The sequence below is a fragment of the Anomaloglossus baeobatrachus genome, chromosome 6 (genome assembly GCF_048569485.1).
Source record: "Anomaloglossus baeobatrachus isolate aAnoBae1 chromosome 6, aAnoBae1.hap1, whole genome shotgun sequence".
NCBI lineage: Eukaryota > Metazoa > Chordata > Amphibia > Anura > Aromobatidae > Anomaloglossus > Anomaloglossus baeobatrachus.
Window position 1 is genome coordinate 554,748,067 of NC_134358.1, and position 25,264 is coordinate 554,773,330.

General features: G+C 45.2%; 1 protein-coding gene across 6 annotated transcripts in view; it reads right to left on the bottom strand.

Annotated features, from left to right (window-relative positions):
* The window catches only part of ICA1 (islet cell autoantigen 1), a 337,463-nt gene that overhangs the window by 239,460 nt on the left and 72,739 nt on the right, over positions 1-25,264 (bottom strand). For 2 of the 6 annotated variants that reach the window (XM_075315703.1, XM_075315698.1), the window contains exon 2: positions 2,642-2,672. The exons of 2 other annotated variants lie outside the window; for them this stretch is intronic. The gene's annotated coding sequence lies outside the window, so the exon portion shown is untranslated. Of the gene's footprint in view, positions 1-2,588; positions 2,673-25,264 lie in introns of all 6 variants that reach the window. 2 more of the 6 variants (XM_075315700.1, XM_075315702.1) reach the window with 2 other exon arrangements.

Consider the following 25,264-nt stretch of genomic DNA (forward strand, 5'->3'; position numbering starts at 1 on the left):
GCCGGGTGCGGGAGCGTCCTCGTTGGAGGTCAGACTGTGCATCTTGGCAATCAAGCCTTCCAGGAATCCAGTATTGCTGCAGTGTCCTGGCGTCCCTGCTTTTATAGCCGCGGCTACATACGACCAGTCGCCATTTCGTCCCCCTTAGCCTCTTTCCGGCCCCTCCTCTATCGGGGCGGGGTTTTGGCCTTCACGCCTCCACTACTCGAGAAGACGCTCGAGCGGGAACTTTTCGCGCCAAAGATGGCGACTTCTGAAATTTTTCGGCCGGACACCTCCGGCGGTAACAAGGCGCACCTCTACCCAACGGCAGAGCGGTAAGATCCTGTTCGTGACGCCAAGTTGTCGCGGGTGGAGGAGGGGACGCAGCGCTCTCCCACTGCTCGGGTCCGGCCGCCGCTGCTGCTGCGGCTTGCTGCTGCTCGGTGGCTCGAGCGATGGGCCGGATCCCGGGGACTCGAGCGGCGCTCCTCGCCCGTGAGTGAAAAGGGGATTGGTTTTGGGGATTTATTGTTGTCCGTGACGCCACCCACGGTTGTGGTGATTTTGGTGGACACCACCGCTGCTCTGTATAGGGATCCCGGGAGCGGTGACAGGGAGCAGCTTTGTTGTTATTCCTCCCCTCCGCGGGTAGGGGGTTGGTCGTCCCGGGGCCCGGTGATGGGGTAGGGATGGATGGCAGGCCAGGTGTGGGGCCTGGTGAGGTGCAGGGTCGCGGGGGCAGCGCTGTGCCGCACGGCACGGTGGTACTCACTCAGCCTGAGACGTTGACACAGTTCTCGGTAAAACACACGGCTGGAAAGACGGTTCCCACGGACGGCTGCAGTTGCTTCTCCCCGGTAGTTAGCGGTGACGGTCTCTGTCCCTGCACCCAGTGTAATGTTGGTAGCGATGGGTTCCCACCGGTAACCCGCTCCCCGACTTGGATATGGGCCGGAGGAGCCCCTCTGTGCCCGCAGGCACTGGCCCTGAGAAACTGGTGCTTGGCGGTGGCGGTGTCTCTCTCCTACGGTTGGACTGTTGCCTTCAATCAGGACTTAGTTGTTTGGAGACCCAGGAGGTCCCCTTCACTGACGGATTTGGCAAATTCACGGCGACTCCTAGCCTTGCCGGGATCCGAAAGGCCCCTGCCAATGGTGCTGGGTTCTCTTCGTATACCGGTCCGGTACCGCCGGGCCACCACCCGTCCACGGTCCTTTCGGCAACCTCCGATCAGCCTCTCTGCAGACGGTCACCACCGTCTGCTAACCTTGCTGTCTCAGTCCGGGGCACACACCCGGACCAACTTCAGGCTTTCCAAACTGTCACTTTCCTCTTCACTTCAACTCCTCTCACTTGTTCCTCTACCAATTCCCTCTCACTTCAAACTCTATCTCCCTCAACTGCCTGGTTTCACGCCTCCAGGACTGTGAACTCCTCGGTGGGCGGAGCCAACCGCCTGGCCCACCCCCTGGTGTGGACATCAGCCCCTGGAGGAAGGCAACAAGGGTTTCTGGTTTAGCTTTGTGTACCTATCCGGGGTGTAGGGTGTGGTGGTGTCATTACCTGTGACCCCTGGCTTGCCCAGGGCGTCACAGTAGTGCCCGCTCATCACTAGTTATGAGTACAGAGCACCCGAGCATGGTAGTGCCCGCTCATCACTAGTTACGAGTACTGAGCACCTGAGCATTGTAGTGCCCGCTCATCACTAGTTACGACTACCGAGCATGGTAGTGCCCGCTCATCATTAGTTACGAGTACTGAGCACTCGAGCATGGTAGTGCTCACTCATTACTAGTTATGAGTACTGAGCATCCGAGCATGGTAGTGCCCGCTCATCACTAGTTACGACCCGAGTACCGAGTACCTGAGCATGGTAGTGCCCGCTCATCACTAGTTACGAGTACTGAGCCTCTGAGCATGGTAGTGCCCGCTCATCACTAGTTACGAGTACCGAGCACCTGAGCATGGTAGTGCTCGCTCACCACTAGTTACGAGTACCGAGCACCTGAGCATGGTAGTGCTCGCTCACCACTAGTTACGAGTACCGAGCACCTGAGCATGGTAGTGCCCACTCATCACTAGGTAAGAATACCGAGCACCCGAGCATGGTAGTGCCCGCTCATCACTAGTTACGAGTACTGAGCACCTGAGCATTGTAGTGCCCGCTCATCACTAGTTACGAGTACCGAGCATGGTAGTGCCCGCTCATCACTAATCCCTTTATATCTCATAGTAACCAAGTGTAATATACCATCTTATCTGTCTTGTAACTACGGTATCAAGTGTCTGTGCCTCTGCATGAAAAAAGAAGCCCTCTATCCAAACACATATACCATTACTGCCGTTATTCATTTTCTAATAACCCTTTGTCATTTCTCAGACTTTCATCCCTGTCATTACATTAAGCAAATAAAGTTAATTTAGCTTATTGGTGAGCGGAAAACATGAGCAAGCGGGGCTGAAGATGGCGCTGTTAAAAGCATAACAATGCAGATGAATGACTAATCATTGCCTAGGTGAAATTAACAACAATGGGGCCACAATGTAGTACAGCGACGTCTAACGACAAGAGTCCCAAATCCAATATTGGGGGTTGGCGGTGGCACCTGTGTGATTCTGGATAAGCGTACTGACCATGCCAGAAGATAAATGCTCTTACGTGTAATTTCGAAATGGAATATTGATGAATCCTAAAAGAGAAGAAACAAAGAACATGGATTAAAGTAAACAGATAGAAAAAAAAATTCTATCCGGATAAACATGTCAGCGTCCTGGGATCCACCGCACTATTGATAATGAGTTTGGAAGCCATTCACCCTTAGAAGTCTCAGTGACTACAGTTTGCCTTTCAAATGGATTTCAAATTGTATTGTAGCCGCGATGCCTTCTCCGTGATTGCCTTTCTATTGTCGCTCCATGCCTCAATGGACGGTTTGATTGTATGTATCAGGCACATTGTTCAAGAGCTGCTGCTTGTAATCACCTACAATCTATATTGCTTCCCCTCGCCAGTAAAAACTCAACACATCCTTCTCGGAGGAATCTCCCCGGGGCAAAAATGTCGCTCACCTCCTTGTGTCTTATGTCAGGTTGAGGGAGTGACTGGGTTTAGTCGTATTGGTTTTCAATCACATATTACGGAAATTGGTGGCAGTTTTTGTGCCACGCCGCTCCATTGCAGAGATATTCACATTTGATGCTTTTGAAGCGCAGTATGTGCAATTTCTGCTTAAAGTGCAACATGGCGTTTTCTTCAGAGTCTTCGCCTTCACCCCTCCCAGAAGCTGGCAATCTGTCTTGATATGACTGTAGGATATACTGACCCTCACAATAGGGGACCCTAGACTATCCCTAACCTCCAGATTACCCCTGATGGTGGAGATGCCGGAATACCATACCTTGCTATTCTCCTGACTAGATCTAAACTTGTTCCCTCCCAGCGAAGGAAGAGGCAGGAGATTGATGGCAACAAAAATAAAGACATAAAGGAAAAAACATAAATCAAACACACTGCAAACTCACAGGAACAAAGTAAGAAATTAAGGAGAAAAGCAAGAGCAGGAAGGCAGCAACAAAAATATAACAAGGGTTAACACTACAAGCGCTTCACAGCAATCAAGTACAACAATCACCAGTAAGTCTGGATCACAATACCTCACAAGACCAGTATAGAAAAGCTATAGCTGGCATTAAAGAAGTGTCCAGCCAGCATATATAGGAGGAAATCGTGTGTGTTACTGGCTCCCCCACAGCATGTGATCAAAGGCGACTACCAACCAGCCCAGCAGAGATTAACTCTTGCTAGTCTGCTTATAGACTACAAGTCTGGGGGTCGACACCGGAGTCTCCCTCCGCAAATCACAGACATCAGAGAAGTTAGCAGGCAGAGTGCCGGAATCTGTAGTCTCCACAGATCTTGGCGTCACCATGACAGTCGCCGATGTTTGTAAAAATATCTTGTGACACAATCATAGTCTAGCAGCAACTGAGACTGCAATGCTGCTAAATTAGTTGCCAAACTGTGATTGATAGCCCCTGAGAAGGAGGGGTGCAAGTGCACGCCCCCAGAGAAGACTCTGAAGCAGGTGGACCAGAAAGCAGAGGTTTCACATACTGCGCTGCAGAATAAAAAAATGTCAATATCTCTGCAATGGAGTGACGCAATGCAAATCGGAAAAAAGTGGCACATTTTTACAAGGTATTGAACTCATTTTCTTTGACTAAGGGATAGGCCCATTTTAAGTATTAAGTCCCAAATGTCTTAAGGGACAAAAAAAAATTTTTTGTTAAAATACTTTCAAAAATTAAAAAAACAACATAAAAGTTTGAATAACCCTGTCATGCTTTCCCAATACGAAACTAAAGAAATTAATAGATCCAATTTTGAATAAATTACTTATCCTGTAGTGATAAATAGGAAAAAAAACCGTAAACAGCAGAATTTTAGCTTTTTTGGTTGCTACATCCCCTATAAAAAAAGAAAAGCAATAAGAAAACTAATATAAACTTTCTCATGCTCTGCAGACCCCAGAACATAATAAACATGGGTTAAAAAAGGATTAATAACATTTTACTCGCCTCGCCCGTTACCTGTCCAGCCACACAGCACCTTTCAGTTTAGGGCTGCAATTTGTTGTTAGCTCCTCCCCCTATAGAATGTTGTAGTTCTTGGCTCCTCCCCTATAGTATGTTATGGTTGTTTGCTCCTCCCCCATACAGAATGCTGTTGTTGTTGGCTCCTCCCCTGCATAGAATGTTGTGGTTGTTGGCTCCTCCCCTATTGAATGTTATAGTTGTTGGGTCTTCCCCATAGAATGTTGTAGTTGTTTGCTCCTCCTGTACCGCCCCGCGGGCTCAGCTGCGACCGCCGAGCCACTCGGATCTGTGCTCGTACTGCGGGTGGTGGCTCGAGCCTCTCACGGACCCGGGGGTCACGTCGCGGGGATTTGGGTGTTTGTTTTGGGATGATAGTTCGTGACGCCACCCACGAGTTGTGGTGATTATGGACACCACCGCTGCAGTGAAGGTATGGGGCTCCCGGGAGCGATGTAATGGCGCAGCTAGGTGTTGGCCCCTCCGTGGGTAGGGGGTGTTGGTCCAGGGGCCCGGCAGTCTCTCTCTCTCTCTCTCTGTAGTATAATACAGGTGTATATAGGGGTGTAGCATAATACAGGTGTATATAGGGGTGCAGTATAATACAGGTGTATATAGGGGTGTAGTATAATACAGGTGTAGTATATAGTGATGTAGTGGTGTAGTATAATGCAGGTGTATATAGGGGTGTAGTATAATACAGGTGTATATAGGGGTGTAGTATAATACAGGTGTAGTATATAGTGATGTAGTGGTGTAGTATAATACAGGTGTATATAGGGGTGTAGTATAATACAGGTGTAGTATATAGTGGTGTAGTGGTGTAGTATAATACAGGTGTATATAGGGGTGTAGTATAATAAAGGTGTAGTATATAGTGGTGTAGTATAATACAGGTGTATATAGGGGTGTAGTATAATACAGGTGTATATAGGGGTGTAGTATAATACAGGTGTAGTATATAGTGATGTAGTGGTGTAGTATAATACAGGTATATATAGGGGTGTAGTATAATACAGGTGTATATAGGGGTGTAGTATAATACAGGTGTATATAGGGGTGTAGTATAATACAGGTGTATATAGGGGTGTAGTATAATACAGGTGTAGTATATAGTGATGTAGTGGTGTAGTATAATACAGGTGTATATAGGGGTGTAGTATAATACAGGTGTATATAGGGGTGTAGTATAATACAGGTGTATATAGGGGTGTAGTATAATACAGGTGTAGTATATAGTGGTGTAGTATAATACAGGTGTATATAGGGGTGTAGTATAATACAGGTGTATATAGGGGTGTAGTATAATACAGGTGTATATAGGGGTGTAGTGGTGTAGTATAATACAGGTGTATATAGGGGTGTAGTATAATACAGGTGTATATAGGGGTGTAGTATAATACAGGTGTATATAGGGGTGTAGTATAATACAGGTGTATATAGGGGTGTAGTATAATACAGGTGTAGTATATAGTGGTGTAGTGGTATAGTATAATACAGGTGTATATAGGAGTGTAGTATAATACAGGTGTATATAGGGGTGTAGTGGTGTAGTATAATACAGGTGTATATAGGAGTGTAGTATAATACAGGTGTATATAGGGGTGTAGTATAATACAGGTGTACATAGGGGTGTAGTGGTGTAGTATAATACAGATGTATATAGGGGTGTAGTATAATACAGGTGTAGTATATAGTGATGTAGTGGTGTAGTATAATACAGGTGTATATAGGGGTGTAGTATAATACAGGTGTATATAGGGGTGTAGTATAATACAGGTGTATATAGGGGTGTAGTATAATACAGGTGTAGTATATAGTGATGTAGTGGTGTAGTATAATACAGGTGTATATAGGGGTGTAGTATAATACAGGTGTATATAGGGGTGTAGTATAATACAGGTGTATATAGGGGTGTAGTATAATACAGGTGTAGTATATAGTGATGTAGTGGTGTAGTATAATACAGGTGTATATAGGGGTGTAGTATAATACAGGTGTATATAGGGGTGTAGTATAATACAGGTGTATATAGGGGTGTAGTATAATACAGGTGTAGTATATAGTGGTGTAGTGGTGTAGTATAATACAGGTGTATATAGGGGTGTAGTATAATACAGGTGTAGTATATAGTGGTGTAGTATAATACAGGTGTATATAGGGGTGTAGTATAATACAGGTGTATATAGTGGTGTAGTATAATACAGGTGTATATAGGGGTGTAGTATAATACAGGTGTAGTATATAGTGATGTAGTGGTGTAGTATAATACAGGTGTACAGTATATAGGGGTGTAGTATAATACAGGTGTATATAGGGGTGTAGTATAATACAGGTGTAGTATATAGTGGTGTAGTATAATACAGGTGTATATAGGGGTGTAGTATAATACAGGTGTAGTATATAGTGGTGTAGTATAATACAGGTGTATATAGGGGTGTAGTATAATACAGGTGTATATAGGGGTGTAGTGGTGTAGTATAATACAGGTGTATATAGGGGTGTAGTATAATACAGGTGTATATAGGGGTGTAGTATAATACAGGTGTATATAGGGGTGTAGTATAATACAGGTGTAGTATATAGTGGTGTAGTGGTATAGTATAATACAGGTGTATATAGGGGTGTAGTATAATACAGGTGTATATAGAGGTGTAGTGGTGTAGTATAATACAAGTGTGTATAGGAGTGTAGTATAATACAGGTGTATATAGGGGTGTAGTATAATACAGGTGTATATAGGGGTGTAGTGGTGTAGTATAATACAGGTGTATATAGTGGTGTAGTATAATACAGGTGTATATAGGGGTGTAGTATAATACAGGTGTATATAGGGGTGTATTATAATACAGGTGTGGTATATAGTGATGTAGTGGTGTAGTATAATACAGGTGTATATAGGGATGTAGTGTAATACAGGTGTAGTATATAGTGGTGTAGTGGTGTAGTATAATACAGGTGTATATGGGGTGTAGTATAATACAGGTGTATATAAAGGGGTGTAGTATAATACAGGTGTATATAGGGGTGTAGTATAATGCAGGTGTATATAGGGGTGTAGTATAATACAGGTGTATATAGGGGTGTAGTATAATACAGGTGTATATAGGGGTGTAGTATAATACAGGTGTATATAGTGGTGTAGTATAATACAGGTGTATATAGTAGTGTAGTATAATACAGGTGTATATAGTGGTGTAGTATAATGCAGGTGTATATAGGGGTGTAGTATAAAACAGGTGTATATAGGGGTGTAGTATAATACATGTGTATATAGGGGTGTAGTATAATACAGTTGTATATAGGAGTGTAGTATAATACAGGTATATGTAGGGGTGTAGTGGTGTAGTATAATACAGGTGTATATAGGGGTGTAGTATAATACAGGTGTATAGGTGTATATAGGAGTGCAGTATAATACAGGTGTATAGAGGGGTGTAGTTGTGTAGTATAATACAGGTGTATATAGGGATGTAGTATAATACAGGTGTATATAGGGGTGTAGTATAATACAGGTGTATATAGGGGTGTAGTATAATACAGGTGTGTGTATATAGGGGTGTAGTGGTGTAGTATAATACAGGTGTATATAGGGGTGTAGTATAATACAGGTGTATATAGGGGTGTAGTATAATACAGGTGTGTGTATATAGGGGTGTAGTGGTGTAGTATAATACAGGTGTATATAGGGGTGTAGTATAATACAGGTGTATATAGTGGTGTAGTATAATACAGGTGTATATAGGGGAGTAGTGGTGTAGTATAATACAGGTGTATATAGGGCGGCATGGTGGCTCAGTGGTTAGCACTGCAGTCTTGCAGCGCTGGGGTCCTGGGTTCAAATCCCACCAAGGATACCATCTGCAAGGAGTTTGTATGTTCTCCCCGTGTTTGCGTGGGTTTTCTCCGGGTTCTCCGGTTTCCTCCCACACTCCAAAGACATACAGATAGGGACTCTAGATAGAGTGTTGCCAATGTACGTAAAGCGCTGTGGAATTAATAGCGCTATATAAATGAATAAAATTATTAAATTATTATTATATAGGGATATAGTGGTGTAGTATAATACAGGTGTATATAGGGGTGTAGTGCTGTAGTATAATACAGGTGTAGTATATAGGAGTGTAGTATAATACAGGTGTATATAGGGGTGTAGTGGTGTAGTATAATACAAGTGTAGTATATAGGGGTGTAGTGCTGCAGTTTATTACAGGTGTAGTATATAGTGATGTAGTATATTACAGGTGTATATAGGGGTGTAGTGATGTAGTATATAGTGGTATAGTATATAGAGGTGTAGTTTATTACAGGTGTTGTGTATAGGGATGTATATTACAGGTGTAGTATATGGGGATTATGTGTATGTATACATTGTGTGTATGTGTATATATGTTATCTACACGTAGTATATATGCTTGTGTGTGTATATATATATATATATATATATATATATATATATATATATTGTAGAACCGAGTTAATTATATTAGTCCGGCCCTCTAAAACCATCCCAACTTCTCATGTGGCCCCATGGGAAAATGAATTGCCCACCCCTGCTTTACCCTGTATGTTTGGGCTGTTGTCTTCTAAAGGGACTTGTGTGGGGTAGGTCCTTGAGTACAGCCCGCAATCAGTTGATTCGACTCGGCCCTGTCGGTTTAGGGCTTTGTACTGGGTCTGAGTACCCTGCCTGGTGCTCCGGTATCCAGTTGGCTCCCCGGTTTGGTTCCGGCGGGCCACTAACCTGTCCCGGTCCCTTACGGTTCCACCGGTCATTTTCCCGGTCTCCTGCAGGCGGCCACCACCGTCTGCCTCCTTGCCAATGGTGACTGGGCTTCGACCCAGCCACCGGAGTCGTCTTTGGCAGGCCTGAGCGCAGGTCTGCCTGTGAACTTGTCTGCTCTACACTCCTACTTGAACTTGACTCAGACTGACTGTTTTTCCCGCCTCCAGGCCTGTGAACTCCTCGGTGGGCGAAGCCAACCACCTGGCTCCGCCCCCTGGTGTGGACATCAAACCTGGAGGGTGGTGACAAGGGTTTTGGTTTGGCTGGTGTTACCTAACCGGGAGGGGGGTGTGGTGTTGTGTGTGACTACCTGGGACGACCTGGATAGTCCAGGGCGTCACACTCCCTCCCCTATAGAATGTTATGTTTGTTAGCTCCTTCCCATAGAATGTTGTAGTTGTTGGCTCCTCCTCTATAGAATGTTATGGTTGTTTGCTCCTCCCCATCCCAAAATGCTGTGGTTGTTGGCTCCTCCCATGCATAGAATGTTGTAGTTGTTGACTCCTCCCTCAAGCACTATGACATCACAAACATTATATAGGGAGCTGCATATCTTACATTCCATTAAGGTTTATAATTGAAGGTGGAAGGTAACTTGGATTTGTGTTCACTTTCCGTCATCTCTTACATTTGTTTTGATCATTTCTTTTATTCAACATTTTTTATCCATATAATACAATTTATATGCAAATAGTGAAGGAGCCCAAATCTTCTGCAACCTTTCCTCCAATCCAATGAAGAGAACTATTTCTCATCACATTCCTGACTATCTTGTATTCTAGTTACAGTGGCATGCAAAAGTTTGGGCAGTAGAATGTAAAAGATTAAAAAAATAATAATAAATAAATATATATATATATATATATATATATATATATATATTTTATTTTTCTGCATAAAATACAAGGGAAATGTGTCATTTTTAACTTTATGCCTTTTAGAGATCATTTAATCTTCAGCCTGCTTAACTGTTCACAATAACAGTAATTTTGACCAGGGGTGCCCAAACTTTTGCATTGCACTGTATAATGAATATTAGTTCAGACACGCACAACTCTACTACTTCTCCATCATTTGCTAAATCGAAATATGGTAGTCCATTATTCAGTCATAATAAACCAACACACGTAGTAGTGATCTTCTTCATAGGGAATTTGTTTGTGCTTTACATTTGTTTTGTAACAACAATATTTTTTATTTTCTGAACAGTAACATGTGGTCAGAAACAAAATATTGGAAGCCAAAGTTATATCTTCCAATGGGAACTCATCCAAACCTAAAGAGAAGAGTGTATCCATGCAGAATAGACACCCGACGACTATAAAGTAGGGGGGAATAGTCACTTTATGGAGAAAGTATTGACACACAAGTCTTAAGTCTACTTTACACGCTGCAATATCGGTCCCGATATCGCTAGCGTGGGTACCCGCCCCCATCTGTTGTGCGACACGGACAAATCGCTGCCCGTGCCGCACAACATCGCCCAGACCCGTCACACATACTTACCTGCCCGGCGACGTTGCTGTGACCGGCGAACCGCCTCCTTTCTAAGGGGGCGGTCCGTGCGGCGTCACAGCGACGTCACAGCTGCGTCACTGAACCGCCACCCAATAGAAGCGGAGGGGTGGAGATGAGCGGGACGTAACATCCCGCCCACCTCCTTCCTTCCGCATTGTGGCCGGGAGGCAGGTAAGGTGAGGTTCCTCGTTCCTGCGGTGTCACACGGAGCGATGTGTGCTGCCGCAGGAATGACGAACTACCTCGTTACTGCTGCAGTAACGAGATTTGAGAATGGACCCCCATGTCACCGATGAGCGATTTTGCACGTTTTTGCAACGATGCAAAATCGCTCATAGGTGTCACACACAACGGCATCGCTAATGCGGCCGGATGTGCGTCACCAATTCTGTGACCCCAACGAGTTTGCATTACCGATGTCGTAGCGTGTAAAGCCCCCTTTAATCATTGTATTTGGGTTTTTCATTCAACACCATTGCCCCCAGTTTATAATATCCGGCCCCATTGCACCCAGTTTATAACATCCGGCCCCATTGCCCCCAGTTTATAACATCCGGCCCCATTACCCCCAGTGTATAACATCCAGCCCCATTACCCCAGTGTATAACATCCGGCCCCATTACCCCCAGTGTATAACATCCAGCCCCATTACCCCCAGTGTATAACATCCGGCCCCATTACCCCCAGTGTATAACATCCGGCCCTAATACCCCAGTGTATAACATCCGGCCCCATTACCCCCAGTGTATAACATCCGGCCCCATTACCCCCAGTGTATAACATCCGGCCCCATTACCCCCAGTGTATAACATCCAGCCCCATTACCCCCAGTGTATAACATCCGGCCCCATTACCCCCAGTGTATAACATCCGGCCCCATTACCCCCAGTGTATAACATCCGGCCCCATTGCCCCCAGTGTATAACATCCGGCCCCATTACCCCCAGTGTATAACATCCGGCCCCATTACCCCCAGTGTATAACATCTGGCCCCATTGCCCCCAGTGTATAACATCCAGCCCCATTACCCCCAGTGTGTAACATCCGGCCCCATTACCCCCAGTGTATAACATCCAGCCCCATTGCCCCCAGTGTATAACATCCGGCCCCATTACCCCCAGTGTATAACATCCAGCCCCATTACCCCAGTGTATAACATCCGGCCCCATTACCCCCAGTGTATAACATCCAGCCCCATTGCCCCCAGTGTATAACATCCAGCCCCATTGCCCCCAGTGTATAACATCCGGCCCCATTACCCCCAGTGTATAACATCCAGCCCCATTACCCCCAGTGTATAACATCCAGCCCCATTACCCCCAGTGTATAACATCCGGCCCCATTACCCCAGTGTATAACATCCGGCCCCATTACCCCCAGTGTATAACATCCAGCCCCATTACCCCAGTGTATAACATCCAGCCCCATTACCCCCAGTGTATAACATCCAGCCCCATTACCCCCAGTGTATAACATCCGGCCCCATTACCCCCAGTGTATAACATCCAGCCCCATTACCCCCAGTGTATAACATCCAGCCCCATCACCCCCAGTGTATAACATCCGGCCCCATTACCCCCAGTGTATAACATCCGGCCCCATTACCCCCAGTGTATAACATCCGGCCCCATTACCCCCAGTGTATAACATCCAGCCCCATTACCCCCAGTGTATAACATCCAGCCCCATCACCCCCAGTGTATAACATCCGGCCCCATTACCCCCAGTGTATAACATCCAGCCCCATTACCCCAGTGTATAACATCCGGCCCCATTACCTCCAGTGTATAACATCCGGCCCCATTACCTCCAGTGTATAACATCCGGCCCCATTACCCCCAGTGTATAACATCCAGCCCCATTACCCCAGTGTATAACATCCGGCCCCATTACCCCCAGTGTATAACATCCGGCCCCATTACCTCCAGTGTATAACATCCGGCCCCATTACCCCCAGTGTATAACATCCGGCCCCATTACCCCCAGTGTATAACATCCGGCCCCATTACCCCCAGTGTATAACATCCGGCCCCATTACCTCCAGTGTATAACATCCGGCCCCATTACCCCAGTGTATAACATCCAGCCCCATTACCCCCAGTGTATAACATCCAGCCCCATTACCCCCAGTGTATAACATCCAGCCCCATTACCCCCAGTGTATAACATCCAGCCCCATTACCTCCAGTGTATAACATCCAGCCCCATTACCCCCAGTGTATAACATCCAGCCCCATTACCCCCAGTGTATAACATCCAGCCCCATTACCCCCAGTGTATAACATCCAGCCCCATTACCCCCAGTGTATAACATCCGGCCCCATTACCCCAGTATATAACATCCAGCCCCATTACCCCCAGTGTATAACATCCAGCCCCATTACCCCCAGTGTATAACATCCAGCCCCATTACCCCCAGTGTATAACATCCGGCCCCATTACCTCCAGTGTATAACATCCAGCCCCATCACCCCCAGTGTATAACATCCAGCCCCATTACCCCCAGTGTATAACATCCAGCCCCATTACCTCCAGTGTATAACATCCGGCCCCATTACCCCCAGTGTATAACATCCAGCCCCATTACCCCCAGTGTATAACATCCAGCCCCATTACCTCCAGTGTATAACATCCGGCCCCATTACCCCAGTGTATAACATCCAGCCCCATTACCCCCAGTGTATAACATTCGGCCCCATTACGCCCAGTGTATAACATCCGGCCCCATCACCCCCAGTGTATAACATCCAGCCCCATTACCTCCAGTGTATAACATCCGGCCCCATCACCCCCAGTGTATAACATCCGGCCCCATTACCCCCAGTGTATAACATCCGGCCCCATTACCCCCAGTGTATAACATCCAGCCCCATTGCCCCCAGTGTATAACATCCAGCCCCATTACCCCCAGTGTATAACATCCAGCCCCATTACCCCCAGTGTATAACATCCGGCCCCATTACCCCAGTGTATAACATCCGGCCCCATTACCCCAGTGTATAACATCCGGCCCCATTGCCCCCAATGTATAATATCTGGCCCCATTACCCCAGTGTATAACATCCGGCTCCATTGCCCCCAATGTATAATATCCGGCCCCATTGCCCTTGATATGTTACATCCAACCCAGTTGTTCCTGATGTATGACATCTGGCCCCTCACCTCCGGTGTATAACCTCCGTCCCTCACTGATCGGTCTGCCATAACTAACATGTGACAGTATGGCTTATGGTGCAGAGCTCACTGATACCAGTGCATCTTGTACTAGGAACAACCGGGGTAACAAGTCCGTCCATGACATTTCTTAAATCTTCTCCCATGTCCTGTGACTGATACAGAAGTGGAAGGAAACGCAGCAACTCAGGCCACAAAGTAGAGACCCCGTAATGTTACAGAGTGGGGGCCAAGTGTCAAGAAGTAGAAGGCAGAAAACTCACCACCGCTCAACTGACCCCTTAACTGCAGATTCTAGACTTCCTCTGCTAACATCAGCAGAAACACTGCACCTATCGGGAGCTTCATGGGCGAGCAGCAGCAGCCGCACATCACCAAGCACAATGCCGAGCCATATATCACCAAGCACAATGCCGAGCCGTACTTCACCAAGCACAATGCAGAGCCGTACATCACCAAGCACAATGCTGAGCCGTACATCACCAAGCACAATGCCGAGCCGTACATCACCAAGCACAATGCTGAGCCATACATCACCAAGCACAATGCTGAGCCGTACATCACCAAGCACAATGCTGAGCCGTACATCACCAAGCACAATGCCGAGCCGTACATCACCAAGCACAATGCCGAGCCATACATCACCAAGCACAATGCTGAGCCATACATCACCAAGCACAATGCTGAGCCGTACATCACCAAGCACAATGCCGAGCCGTACATCACCAAGCACAATGCCGAGCCGTACATCACCAAGCACAATGCCGAGCCGTACATCACCAAGCACAATGCCGAGCCATACATCACCAAGCACAATGCTGAGCCGTACATCACCAAGCACAATGCCGAGCCGTACATCACCAAGCACAATGCTGAGCCATACATCACCAAGCACAATGCTGAGCCGTACATCACCAAGCACAATGCCGAGCCATACATCACCAAGCACAATGCTGAGCCGTACATCACCAAGCACAATGCTGAGCCGTACATCACCAAGCACAATGCCGAGCCGTACATCACCAAGCACAATGCCGAGCCGTACATCACCAAGCACAATGCCGAGCCGTACATCACCAAGCACAATGCCGAGCCATACATCACCAAGCACAATGCTGAGCCGTACATCACCAAGCACAATGCTGAGCCGTACATCACCAAGCACAATGCCGAGCCGTACATCACCAAGCACAATGCTGAGCCATACATCACCAAGCACAATGCCGAGTGTCGGATGGAGCGGTAAAAAGCCGCCATCACTGGACTCTGAAGGAAACGTGTTCTGTGCAGTGACAGATCACACTGCTCTATCTGTGTCTGATGGAAGAGTCTGGGTTTTGTAAATAACAGGAGAACGTCACCCCCTGACTGCATTGTGCCCACTGTACAGTTTGGTGGGGGAGGGATAATACTATGAACTCATTTTCACGTCTATAAATTAAACTGTTTTTAACCTGTATATATTATGTTTCTCATTGTATTCCCCCTAGAGGTGGTTGTAGAGAGTGTAACAATCTGAGCCTTCTATATGGTAATTATACTATAGAATAATGGGTGCCTGTGCCATGTGGAGCAAAATAAACAATTGGTTGATGTCGTCATCTTCTGAGACTCTTACGTTTTTTCTGACCATCTTGAGATAAATATATATTTTTTAATCTCTTTGTGGGGAGAAGTGCTTTGACTGAAAAAGTGGAAATTCTGTTCGTTTTTTTTCTTTTCAGATTTGACTTTTACGGACCCGGCCATACTGAATATGAATAAATATTGACATTTCTTTATTTCTATTTTAAATTATTTATATTAAGTTTATTGGTTTTTTTAATATATTTTTTTTGCCGCTATTGGGGATTTTTGATGGGTGTCTACAGCAGACACCTCACTGCCTTGGTCCAGCCATTGGTACCCCATTATTTTATCGCTAAATAGCTGTCATGAATATGGTCAGAAGCAGATGCTGGCTGTATAGCACAGCCATCATCTGCCCTGCATGGAGCCGACACAGTTTGTGAACCTGTTCCTAACATACTATTACTGCATTATTTTATCGCTAACTATCTGTGATGGGTGTGGTCAGAAGCAGATGCCGGCTGTGTAGCACAGCCATCATCTGCCCCTGTATGGAGCCGACACAGTTTGTGAATCTGTTCCTAACATCTTGTTACCCCATTATTTTATCGCTAACTAGTTGTGATCGATATGGTTAGAAGCAGATGCCGGCTGTGTAGCACAGCTATCATCTGCTCTGTATGGAGCCGACACAGTTTGTGAACCTGTTCCTAACATCTTGTTACCCCATTATTGTATTGTGAACTAGCTGTAAGCAATGTGGTTAGAAGCAGATGCCGGCTGTATAGCACAGCCATCATCTGCCCTGTATGGAACCGGCACAGTTTGTGAACCTGTTCCTAACATCTTGTTAGCTCATTATTTTATTGCTAACTATAGCTGTGATCGATGTGGTTAGGAGCAGATGCCGGCTGTGTAGCACAGCCATCATCTGCCCCTGTATGGAACCGGCACAGTTTGTGAACCTGTTCCTAACATCTTGTTAGCCCATTATTTTATTGCTAACTATAGCTGTGATCAATGTGGTTAGAAGCAGATGCCGGCTGTGTCGCACAGCTATCATCTGCCCCTGTATGGAGCCGGCACACTTTGTGAACCTGTTCCTAACATTCTGTTATTGCATTATTTTATTGCTAACTATACAGTTAATGTGATTAGAAGCAGATGCTGGCTGTATTTCTCAGCCATCATCTGCCCTGTATGGAGCTGGCACAGTTTGTAAACCTGTTCCTAACATCCTGTGACTGGTTCCATGACATAGTTATCCTTAATAATAATAATAATAATAATAATAATATATTGGCCGGAATAAGGAGAATTCTACAGTTTTTATATCTGAGGGATTCGATATATTGACAGCTTTTTTATATAAATTAATCCAAGGGGTTAATTCTATATAAACAATACAAGTTATTTTAGATAGTAGTTATTACTGATGAGTGATACCAGTGGTGCCAGTCATGCAGTATGTTATAGTGGTGCCATATGGATTCCCCTTGCTGGGCACATTCAGTAACCACATAGATGTTTTCTATTATAGGATAACATGGAGGCGTCGCCACCTCCGGAGTCAGATATTAAGTAAGTGTATAAAGTGAACATGCCGGGAAGTGTGGGGGGGGGGGGGGTCACAAACTTTTTATTATTGATAAAAGTGTTATAGAGCAGAAGGAGTGGATCAGATTGATGCACATTTTTATAGGAAAGTTTTCAGTAAAACTGAAAAAATGAAATCCCTGATGTTTGTATGTAAGAGTCCAGTGGGCGGTCCTATTACTGTGCATAGCTGTCAATCCCTGAGTAAGACCGCCTACTGGACTCATACATACAAACATCAGGAAACTATTGATTTATTCCTTTCTTATAACGAGTGCGTTCAGACTGACCGAAGTCTGACCCACAATGAATATACAACACCACAAACTGGGGGGAACACCAGGGACACAATACAACAGAGATCCCTGCAGCTAGGGAGAAGGGTGAGGGGACACCTCCTAAACTCACCTCAAGCTGATTGCTTAGCTCCCTAGCGTCCCTAAACAGGTTCTTTCAACCTGTCGGCGAGCAGGATACCTTGGGCCCTCCGCTGGCCCTAAACTCATCCTGCCTAGTGAGTAGTCCAATAAGTTCACTAGACTTGCCACTACAATATGGAGACACAAGGGAAGGAATACAATCAGAGGACATACCGTGACACAAAAGCCGACTTCTTGAAATGCTCCAACACAGCTCCTTCCACCAAGGGGGCTAGTATACAAATGAGTTTGTATCTTCAGCAGGGATTGCTGGGTAACACCCCTATTTAACCTGAAGGGCGTGACTACAAAGCTACTGCACCTGAAGCACTCAGCTAGGGACTGCTGGTGAAGCTTCCAGCAGTAAAACTGATATTAACCATTTAGGCACCAGAGGAAACCAAACCACGTTTAAATGTGGATAACCAAATGGAGATGAGAGGCTGACGTCCAAAAGCTGTTGCTAGTCTCCAAAAACAGGGAGATAACCGTGACAGATAGAAATACACAAAACGTCAACATCACAATCATTTTTCATCCAATCTCCATAAAATCTGCACCTCATCCCCGGAGGGGCCAGAGTAAAATACTAATTTATTAGTAGATGATATTATTTATGTTTTATGTCATATAGTGATGAAATGGAGAAAGAGGAGAAGAAGGGAACCATCATTATTGTGGAGGAGGAGGAGGAGGAGGAGGAAGAGACGAAAACGTAAGTAGGCTATATAGGGCAAATAGGATTGAATTTACACTACTGCACCACGGGGAAAGCATTGAGTTTACACTACTGCACCACGGGGAAAGCATTGAGTTTACACTACTGCACCACGGGGAAAGCATTGAGTTTACACTACTGCACCAGGGGGAAAGCATTGAGTTTACACTACTGCACCACGGGGAAAGCATTGAGTTTACACTACTGCACCAGGGGGAAAGCATTGAGTTTACACTACTGCACCACGGGGAAAGCATTGAGTTTACACTACTGCACCACGGGGAAAGCATTGAATTTACACTACTGCACCACGGGGAAAGCATTGAATTTACACTACTGCACCACGGGGAAAGCATTGAATTTACACTACTGCACCATGGGGAAAGCATTGAGTTTACACTACTGCACCATGGGGAAAGCATTGAGTTTACACTACTGCACCATGGGGAAAGCATTGAGTTTACACTACTGCACCACGGGGAAAGCATTGAGCTTACACTACTGCACCACGGGGAAAGCATTGAATTTACACTACTGCACCACGGGGAAAGCATTGAATTTACACTACTGCACCACGGGGAAAGCATTGAATTTACACTACTGCACCATGGGGAAAGCATTGAGTTTACACTACTGCACCATGGGGAAAGCATTGAGTTTACACTACTGCACCATGGGGAAAGCATTGAGTTTACACTACTGCACAACGGGGAAAGCATTGAGCTTACACTACTGCACCACGGGGAAAGCATTGAGTTTACACTACTGCACCACGGGGAAAGCATTGAGCTTACACTACTGCACCACGGGGAAAGCATTGAGCTTACACTACTGCACCACGGGGAAAGCATTGATTTTACACTACTGCACCACGGGGAAAGCATTGATTTTACACTACTGCACCACGGGGAAAGCATTGAATTTACACTACTGCACCATGGGGAAAGCATTGAATTTACACTACTGCACCACGGGGAAAGCATTGAGTTTACACTACTGCACCACGGGGAAAGCATTGAGTTTACACTACTGCACCATGGGGAAAGCATTGAGTTTACACTACTGCACCACGGGGAAAGCATTGAGTTTACACTACTGCACCACGTGGAAAGCATTGAGTTTACACTACTGCACCACGGGGAAAGCATTGAGCTTACACTACCGCACCACGGGGAAAGCATTGAATTTACACTACTGCACCATGGGGAAAGCATTGAGTTTACACTACTGCACCACGGGGAAAGCATTGAACTTACACTACCGCACCACGGGGAAAGCATTGAATTTACACTACTGTACCATGGGGAAAGCATTGAGTTTACACTACTGCACCACGGGGAAAGCATTGAATTTACACTACTGCACCACGGGGAAAGCATTGAATTTACACTACTGCACCACAGGGAAAGCATTGAGTTTACACTACTGCACCACGGGGAAAGCATTGAATTTACACTACTGCACCACGGGGAAAGCATTGAGTTTGCACTACTGCACCACGGGGAAAGCATTGATTTTACACTACTGCACGACGGGGAAATCATTGAGTTTACACTACTGCACCACGGGGAAAGCATTGATTTTACACTACTGCACCACGGGGAAATCATTGAGTTTACACTACTGCACCACGGGGAAAGCATTGAATTTACACTACTGCACCACGGGGAAAGCATTGAATTTACACTACTGCACCATGGGGAAAGCATTGAATTTACACTACTGCACCACGGGGAAAGCATTGAGTTTCCACTACTGCACCATGGGGAAAGCATTGAATTTACACTACTGCACCACGGGGAAATCATTGAGTTTACACTACTGCACCACGGGGAAATCATTGAGTTTACACTACTGCACCACGGGGAAATCATTGAGTTTACACTACTGCACCACGGGGAAAGCATTGAGTTTCCACTACTGCACCATGGGGAAAGCATTGAATTTACACTACTGCACCACGGGGAAATCATTGAGTTTACACTACTGCACCACGGGGAAATCATTGAGTTTACACTACTGCACCACGGGGAAAGCATTGAATTTACACTACTGCACCACAGGGAAAGCATTGAATTTACACTACTGCACAACGGGGAAAGCATTGAGTTTACACTACTGCACAACGGGGAAAGCATTGAATTTACACTACTGCACCATGGGGAAAGCATTGAGTTTACACTACTGCACCACAGGGACATTGATTTTACACTACTGCACCACAGGGAAAGCATTGAATTTACACTACTGCACCACAGGGAAAGCATTGAATTTACACTACTGCACCACGGGGAAAGCATTGAGTTTACACTACTGCACCACGGGGAAATCATTGAGTTTACACTACTGCACCACGGGGAAATCATTGAGTTTACACTACTGCACCACGGGGAAATCATTGAGTTTACACTACTGCACCACGGGGAAAGCATTGAGTTTCCACTACTGCACCATGGGGAAAGCATTGAATTTACACTACTGCACCACGGGGAAATCATTGAGTTTACACTACTGCACCACGGGGAAATCATTGAGTTTACACTACTGCACCACGGGGAAAGCATTGAATTTACACTACTGCACCACAGGGAAAGCATTGAATTTACACTACTGCACAACGGGGAAAGCATTGAGTTTACACTACTGCACAACGGGGAAAGCATTGAATTTACACTACTGCACCATGGGGAAAGCATTGAGTTTACACTACTGCACCACAGGGACATTGATTTTACACTACTGCACCACAGGGAAAGCATTGAATTTACACTACTGCACCACAGGGAAAGCATTGAATTTACACTACTGCACCACGGGGAAAGCATTGAGTTTACACTACTGCACCACGGGGAAATCATTGAGTTTACACTACTGCACCACGGGGAAATCATTGAGTTTACACTACTGCACCACGGGGAAATCATTGAGTTTACACTACTGCACCACGGGGAAAGCATTGAGTTTCCACTACTGCACCATGGGGAAAGCATTGAATTTACACTACTGCACCACGGGGAAATCATTGAGTTTACACTACTGCACCACGGGGAAATCATTGAGTTTACACTACTGCACCACGGGGAAAGCATTGAATTTACACTACTGCACCACAGGGAAAGCATTGAGTTTACACTACTGCACCACAGGGAAAGCATTGAATTTACACTACTGCACCACAGGGAAAGCATTGAATTTACACTACTGCACAACGGGGAAAGCATTGAGTTTACACTACTGCACAATGGGGAAAGCATTGAATTTACACTACTGCACCATGGGGAAAGCATTGAGTTTACACTACTGCACCACAGGGACATTGATTTTACACTACTGCACCACGGGGAAAGCATTGAATTTACACTACTGCACCACAGGGAAAGCATTGAGTTTACACTACTGCACCACAGGGAAAGCATTGAATTTACACTACTGCACCACAGGGAAAGCATTGAATTTACACTACTGCACCACGGGGAAAGCATTGAGTTTACACTACTGCACCACAGGGAAAGCATTGAATTTACACTACTGCACCACGGGGAAAGCATTGAATTTACACTACTGCACAACGGGGAAAGCATTGAGTTTACACTACTGCACAATGGGGAAAGCATTGAATTTACACTACTGCACCACGGGGAAAGCATTGAGTTTACACTACTGCACCACAGGGAAAGCATTGAATTTACACTACTGCACCACGGGGAAAGCATTGAATTTACACTACTGCACAACGGGGAAAGCATTGAGTTTCCACTACTGCACCATGGGGAAAGCATTGAGTTTACACTACTGCACCACAGGGACATTGATTTTACACTACTGCACCACAGGGAAAGCATTGAATTTACACTACTGCACCACAGGGAAAGCATTGAATTTACACTACTGCACCACGGGGAAAGCATTGAGTTTACACTACTGCACCACGGGGAAAGGATTGAGTTTACATATTCTCCATAAAATTTGCACCTCGCCCCCGGAGGGGCCAGAGTAAAATACTAATTTATTAGTAGATGATATCATTTATGTTTTATGTCATATAGTGATGAAATGAAGAAAGAGGAGAAGAAGGGAACCATCATTATTGTGGAGGAGGAGGAAGAGATGAAAACGTAAGTAGGCTATATAGGGCAAATAGGATTGAATTTACACTACTGCACCACGGGGAAAGCATTGAGTTTACACTACTGCACCACGGGGAAAGCATTGAGTTTACACTACTGCACCACGGGGAAAGCATTGAGTTTACACTACTGCACCACGGGGAAAGCATTGAGTTTACACTACTGCACCACGGGGAAAGCATTGAGTTTACACTACTGCACCACGGGGAAAGCATTGAGCTTACACTACTGCACCACGGGGAAAGCATTGAGTTTACACTACTGCACCATGGGGAAAGCATTGAGTTTACACTACTGCACCACGGGGAAAGCATTGAGTTTACACTACTGCACCATGGGGAAAGCATTGAGTTTACACTACTGCACCACGGGGAAAGCATTGAGTTTACACTACTGCACCACGGGGAAAGCATTGAGTTTACACTACTGCACCATGGGGAAAGCATTGAGTTTACACTACTGCACCACGGGGAAAGCATTGAATTTACACTACTGCACCACGGGGAAAGTATTGAGTTTACACTACTGCACCACGGGGAAAGCATTGAGTTTACACTACTGCACCACGGGGAAAGCATTGAGTTTACACTACTGCACCATGGGGAAAGCATTGAGTTTACACTACTGCACCATGGGGAAAGCATTGAGTTTACACTACTGCACCACGGGGAAAGCATTGAGTTTACACTACTGCACCACGGGGAAAGCATTGAGTTTACACTACTGCACCACGGGGAAAGTATTGAGTTTACACTACTGCACCACGGGGAAAGCATTGAGCTTACACTACTGCACCACGGGGAAAGCATTGAGCTTACACTACTGCACCACGGGGAAAGCATTGAGTTTACACTACTGCACCACGGGGAAAGCATTGAATTTACACTACTGCATCACGGGGAAAGCATTGAGTTTACACTACTGCACCACGGGGAAAGCATTGAGCTTACACTACTGCACCACGGGGAAAGCATTGAATTTACACTACTGCACCACAGGGAAAGCATTGAGTTTACACTACTGCACCATGGGGAAAGCAGAGGTCACATACTTTTTTTTTGCTTTCAGCTTCTTCATTTTTGGGTTTTATCATACATACTGCTTTAAGTTTTTTCTCAGGTATTCTTATAATTTTTGCCCACCCCCTCCCATTGTTATGTCACTTTTTTGTTTTCTTCAGGGGGGAAAGAAAATAAAAAATAAGATTTTTATCTATTTTTCAGATTATGTCACACAGAGATTTTTTAAAAACTTCATTGACTGTCATGGTATCATCGAGATCTGGTCAGACTATAGATTCGGACACTCCTCATGAAACATCTCTGGTGTTTGTGATCAACGCAGGCTGACTGGGGGGCATCGACCTGCAGAGTAGTAGTTCATAGGCAGGCTAGCAAGAGTTAATCTGTGCTAGTCTGCTTTTTAGTCTCCTTTGATCACATGTTGTGGGGAGCCAATTATATCTGTTTCTCCCCTATATATGCTGGCTAGTTCCATCTTTCTATACCAGCTATAGTTTATCTTAGCTGGTTTGGTGAGGTGTTGGGACCCAGACTAACTGGTGGTTGTGGTACTTGTTGCTGAGTGCAGTTGTAGAGTTAACCCTTCTTGGCTTTTGTTGCTACCTTCCTGCTCTTGATTTTCTCCTGATTCTCTCATTGTCTATTCCTGTGTGATTGCAGTGTGTCATAGTTTAAATGTTCTCTTGTCTGTCTTTATCTGTGTTTCCACACTGTGTTGTGGGAGGAGGAAATTAGATTAGCTCTGTTCAGGAGCATAGAAAGGAACCATCAGGAGTAACCATAAGTTTAGGGATAGTCTAGGGTCCCTTATCATGAGTCACTGTCCCTGGTTATCTTACAGTCACATCATGACATTTTAATTTATTTGACCATAAAGGACTGCTAAAATACATTTTAAATTGTGTTCCCCTTTCCATAGAAATGATTCTTATAGTCTTATATATTCTTTATATATATATATATATTTTTTTTTTTTTTAAATTTTTTTTTTCGACTGGGTGGGGCTAGAACCAGCTATTGGCCTTATAGTGTCTCTCTTTTGTGTGTGTGGTTTTTGTTTTAGTCATTTATTTTTTTCATGCCTTTTTAGTTATATTTCTTTACACTTCTCCAAAAACTAATTATTTTTATTGCTAATTTCCCCTGTAACTTTGGCTGGTATATTAGCCCCAGTTCCAGGGGAAATTCAGCCTCCATGCCTGCATAATGGAGCTAAGTGGGTCTCCTAGGACCCCGCAGCTCCTGTTCTCTTCCTACATCCAGAAATGACATCATAATATGATGGTCTCGAGAAGGAGGCACTGTCAGTGCTACCTAATCTGTATACAGAATTGTTTGTTTAGTGTTGTGTAAACAGCGATCGAGAAGGTAACGATGGTAATAAACCCTCTCTGCCTTCTCTGTTGGGAGTCCGGCTGTGTTTGACAGCTCCCGCACATGCACAACCACATGCACCCATAAAGGGTTTATTGCTAATGAAGTTTTGCCATCAAGTCTTTATGAATTTCTCCACTGGAGGTTGTGTTAGAGGAGATAATTTGGGTTGTTCTGGTCACAATGATTCTCCTTACTTTAATTGAACAATTCTCAATTTTTTCTCAACAGCAGCAAAGACACCAATCAGCCATTAGGGTAAGCCCCATTTTACTCCTAATTAAGACAAATATTGGTAAATTCGGAGAATCCCCTCCATCAGGACCTCCCTCAATCAAATAAAGCAGCCAGACACTACTGAAGCTTGTTCCAACTTTTGGAACCAT